This window comes from Lontra canadensis, unplaced genomic scaffold (genome assembly GCF_010015895.1).
Source record: "Lontra canadensis isolate GAN:19392208 unplaced genomic scaffold, GSC_riverotter_1.0 scaffold194, whole genome shotgun sequence".
NCBI classification, from domain to species: Eukaryota; Metazoa; Chordata; class Mammalia; order Carnivora; family Mustelidae; genus Lontra; species Lontra canadensis.
Genome location: NW_022631188.1, coordinates 23,855 through 29,854, shown reverse-complemented (window position 1 = coordinate 29,854; position 6,000 = coordinate 23,855).

The window sequence follows — 6,000 nt, the reverse complement described above, 5'->3', positions numbered from 1 at the left end:
AGAATGTCCAATGGAAAAAAGACAGCCTCTTCAATAAATGGTGTTGGGAAAATTGAACAGCCACATGCAGAAAAATGAAATTGGATCATTTCCTTACACCACACACGAAAATAGACTCAAAATGGATGAAGGACCTCAATGTGAGAAAGGAATCCATCAAAATCCTTGAGGAGAACACAGGCAGCAACCTCTTCGACCTCAGCCACAGCAACATCTTCCTAGGAACATCTCCAAAGGCAAGGGAAGCAAGGGCAAAAATGAACTATTGGGATTTTATCAAGATCAAAAGCTTTTGCACAGCAAAGGAAACAGTTAACAAAACCAAAAGACAACTGACAGAATGGGAGAAGATATTTGCAAACGACATATCAGATAAAGGGCTAGTGTCCAGAATCTATAAAGAACTTAGCAAACTCAACACCCAAAGAACAAATAATCCCATCAAGAAATGGGCAGAAGACATGAACAGACATTTCTGCAAAGAAGACATCCAGATGGCCAACAGACACATGAAAAAGTGCTCCATATCACTCGGCATCAGGGAAATACAAATCAAAACCACAATGAGATACCACCTCACACCAGTCAGAATGGCTAAAATTAACAAGTCCGGAAATGACAGATGCTGGCGAGGATGCGGAGAAAGGGGAACCCTCCTACACTGTTGGTGGGAATGCAAGCTGGTGCAACCACTCTGGAAAACAGCATGGAGGTTCCTCAAAATGTTGAAAATAGAACTACCCTATGACCCAGCAATTGCACTGCTGGGTATTTACCCTAAAGATACAAACGTAGTGATCCGAAGGGGCACGTGCACCCGAATGTTTATAGCAGCAATGTCTACAATAGCCAAACTATGGAAAGAACCTAGATGTCCATCAACAGACGAATGGATAAAGAAGATGTGGTATATATACACAATGGAATACTATGCAGCCATCAAAAGAAATGAAATCTTGTCATTTGCGACGACGTGGATGGAACTAGAGGGTATCATGCTTAGCGAAATAAGTCAATCGGAGAAAGACAACTATCATATGATCTCCCTGATATGAGGGAGAGGAGATGCAACATGGGGGGTTAAGGGGGTAGGAGAAGAGTAAATGAAGCAAGATGGGATTGGGAGGGAGATAAACCATAAGTGACTCTTAATCTCACAAAACAAACTGAGGGTTGCTGGGGGGAGGGGGGTTGGGGGGGGTGGGGTTATTATGGACATTGGGGAGGGTATGTGCTATGGTGAGTGCGGTGAAGTGTGTAAACCTGGCGATTCACAGACCTGTACCCCTGGGGAAAATAATATATGTTTATAAAAAATAAAATTAAAAAAAAATCGTTTGAGTACGTCATTAAAACCTGTGGTATAAATTGAAGAGTGTTGTAGAGGATTTGAAGTTTTTTTTTCCCTTTGTCACATTAGAAGTTTGGTTGCCTTCTTTTATATTTATGGTAAAGATAAGAATTGCCTTAGTATTAGCTCTGTGATCCCATATATATCTGTATAGGATATCTATCCCATATCTATATATCTATCCCATATCTATATATATCCCATATATATATATATATATATATAATATATATATTAGCTCTGTGATCCCATATATATGGGAGATATATATATATATATATATATGATATATATGGGATCACAGAGCTAATATATAAATAATGTGTGTGTATATATATTATACATATATGATAGAGCTAATATATATATGGGTTATGAATGGGTTATGAATGAAATGGGTTATGAATGAAATTAAGAATTTATTTGCATATTTACATTAAAAATTAAGTAACTGAATGGACTCTTACTTATAGATGTGAATACTTGGGCAATTGTGATGAAAAACTCTTAAGTGTCTTGGAAACTATGACAGTCATTCACAGATGAGACTCAGGTGGCTGGGGAAATCTAGGGAATTATTTGTCCTCTGTTGAATATGTGAAAAAACAAAAGAAACAGATGAAGTCTCCTCTGACATGTCCTTGATCGTCGTTCTCCCTGAGGACGGCCATCTCTGGACAGCTCAGTGACAGGGGCTCATTAACAGTGTGGGGCGTCTGCTCCCCAGAGACGTCAGCCCGGGAAACACATTTGGTTTTCAGTACCAGCCCTGCCACAGCTGAGTGTCACAGCATCTCTCCTGTTCTCATAAGGGACTCCCTGTCATACAGGCAGCTCACTGCTTTTGGGAAACCATAGTGGAGTTTGCAATTGTCTTCATCTCCTACGTCGTAGAGGCAAAGTGCAGATCTCTGTACCACATGAAGACATGTGAAGTCATTGTGAGCAAGCATCTTTTTGCTTAGGAAAAAGATAAGCAAGTGGATAAGCCAGTGCTGACATAGTCAACCTTTGCATTTACTGCAAAGAACATAACAGTTTCTACATGTCCAAGTGCCAATGCCCCGTACCGTCTTTAGGCAGTGACTTGGAAAGGAGGTAGGGAAATAGGTTAGAACCCACAGAAAAGGTGAGCAAAGGTGAGTGAAATGGAACTAGGTCTCTGTGTTGCTTTAAGAATTGGAAGTTAGTTAATTTTCAGTTACAATTGTTCGTGGAACAGAAAAGCTGTATTGGTTTGCATATATAGTCCATTGTTTAAAGGAACAGACCATGGAAATTCACCAAATATAAGAAGTAAACTTAATTGTTCATTATAGACTCCACCAAGTCATTCCTAGACATTTCATTTTACTGTAATACATTCATTATACTTGTGTATGCACATGTGGATAATCATTTAATTAAGAATATTTAGTGGCAATAAAATATGGGTTTCAGGAATAGAATAAGAGTATGTATATGGGTAAAAGTATTAGACTAGTATTAGACTATATGGTAAAACTATTAGACTATATGTTTCTATGCTTTCTCTTTGGTCCTTATTGTCTGTGAAAGGAGACAATATTTGTTCTCTATGCATAAAAGTCCTTGTCAGTATTTATAGTTTCTAAGTGGTCATTTTCTCCCTTAAGAGTTACCAAAATATCTAAAATATAAAATATTATGGATATTTATTTATTTATTTATTTTTAAAGATTTTATTTATTTATTTGACAGAGAGAGAGATCACAAGTAGGCAGAGAGGCAGGCAGAGAGAGAGAGGGAAGCAGACTCCCCGTTCAGCAGAGAGCCTGATGCGGGGCTCGACCCCAGGACCCTGAGATCACGACCTGAGCCGAAGGCAGAGGCTCAACCCACTGAGCCACCCAGGCGCCCCATAAAATGTTATGGATTTTTAAAAATGCTATGGTGTAAGTACCCCAGGGGAGTTCCATTCTGTGAATATTGTGTCAGCATTTTTCTATTTTCATGTTATTTTTAATAAGAAATGATGACCATTCAAGTGAGTGCAAATACCAATCTGAAGAAAAAAAAAGAAGAATCTTGAATATTTAATTAATGAATTAGGCAAATGACAAGTTGTGTGTGTCTGTGTGTATGATTGCACTGAGGTGATGTGTAAGGTACACTGGGTTCCATCCTTCTATCCTTGCACAGCATCGTGAATGGACTCTGTGTGAATGCTGTTGGGGCCCTGCTCAGACGCTCTTTACCTGGCTGCTGCTCCGATCCTAACCCTATGTGTTAGGAATATGGGCTGCCAGGTGCACAGCCATTCCCTCCTTCAGAAATTTGCCCTCAGCTAAGGGGGATCTGCTTTGCAAGGCGGTCTCAGGAACAGAGTGTGGGCAACTCTTAGCCAGTGACAGACTCTTGGGAGAGACAAAAGGCTGCCAATGCTAAGGCAGGACTAAGGCTGATGCAGTTCATACTGAGGAGCCTGTTGTAATATATCTGAGGTCAGCTCAGACCTATGAAACAGATGCATCATTAACACAAAGTGATTCACTCGTAGCCCTGAGGCTGTTCATAGTTTGCCAACACTATTTCAGGATTCACTCAGGAACTGGATAGGGCAGGGTTTGTATGTCCAATATATCAGTGAATGTTATGTATTTGAAATACCTTCAATATAGACATTATCTTGAGATATTTGGTCTTTACATTGTGTAGTTGTATACTGAGCAACTAGTATATGGAAATATGTATTCTTCCAATGAAATTAGACTTACATGTCAGCATTGAACACCTACAGTGATGGCTCTATCATCTCCCGTGTGCTGGCACTAAATATTTAACCTCGTCCATTTGATATCTGTTCTCTTAATTGTTGTTGTAAAACTGTATTTTTGTGAGATGTCATTTTCCGTTATATTATTTTTTTGATGGTAATTATTACTTAGAATGCCATCTTCTTTTATTTTGTAGAATCTATTTATTGTTATTTTACCTAATAACATTTTTCTCTTGCTAAGTAACATGTGCTTTTTAAAAAAAGATCTTTTAATTAACATATAATGTATTATTTGCCCCAGGAGTACAGGTCTGTGAATCATCAGGCTTACACACTTCACAGCACTCACCATAGCACATACCCTCTCCAATGTCCATAACCCAACCACCCTCTCCCTACCCCCTCCTCCCAGCAACCCTCAGTTTGTTTTGTGAGATTGAGTCTCTTATGGTTTGTCTCCCTCTTGTTTCATTTTGTCCTTGCCCCATTTTGCCTCTCAAATTCCTCATATCAGGAAGATCATATGATTGTCTTTCTCTAATTGACTTATTTCACTCAGCATAATATCCTCTAGTTCCATCTGCATCATTGCAAATGGCAAGATTTCGTTTCTTTTGATGGCTACATAGTATTCCATTGTATATATGAACCACATCTTTTTTATCCATTCCTCTGTTGTTGGACATCTGGGCTTTTTCCATATTTTGGCTATTGTGAACATTGCTGCTATAAACATTCAGGTGTACGTGCCCCTTTGGATCCCTAGATTTGTATCTTTAGGGTAAATACTTAGTAGTGCAATTGCTGGGTTGTAGGGTAGCTCTATTTTCAACTTTTTGAGGAACCTCCACACTGTTTTCCAGAGTGGCTGCACCAGCTTGCATTCCCACCAACAGCGTAGGAGGGTTCCCCTTTCTCTGCATCCTCACCAGAATCTGTCATTTCCTGCCTTGTTAATTTTAGCCATTCTGACTGGTGTGAGGCGGGATCTCACTGTGGTTTTGATTTGTATTTCCCTGATGCCGAGTGATGTGGAGCACTTTTCCACACACATATATAATCTTATAAAGCAGCAACGTGTTTGTACAATTTCATCTTGCCAGAGTTTTATCTTTTCTCATCTGCCTTCTTAGTCCTTATGGATAGGATAATGTTAAAATACAACATTATTTTATTCTAATGCTGCATGACTATATTGGTGCTTTCCTTAGATGAGTTAGCATTTCACTTTTGTCCTCCTTCACTTTGGTGTGTCCTTTATGAGGCACATTTGAAAAGTTGCCAGCAATTTACTTAAGAAAGTGTATCTGTATTTGTGTGTGTACGTGCATGAGACTGAAACATGTTTTTTAAATTTTTAATTTTTCTGCTCTTCTGAGTATGTGTGAGTCTGGGGATATTCTCTTTTGTTGCACATTTAGACTCTTTCAAATGCCTTTATAATAATTCTGTCAAGAAATACTTGTGCATAATTTTTTATTCTGGGTAATACTGATCACAACTTTATAGAAAATCAGAGGACATATAAAATACTGTGAACTCTACATCCTCTATTCAGATTTTAGATACATTTATTTTAGGCCAGTTTTGTAACAATTTCTTTCACACATCAACGGGTCTACTCTGATTCAGATTTTGAAACTCTCAGAAGAATTAAAAATGTACTGTATGCTTAACTATTTAAACATGATAGAACTGAAATAGCCATTTTCTGATGTCTGTTTTGTTGGGATAGAGCTTCTTCAGTACTAATCAGTTGGATGACAATGGTCAGACTTGCCTTAGAGCTAGCCATGTGTTTGATCAGTGTGACTAACTCTACAAGATAGCTCCAGAAAGTTGGTAATTCGTCTAATATCAGTGGATGTCTGAGATTTTGTATAATATGAAAATATCCTTTTCTTTATAATTT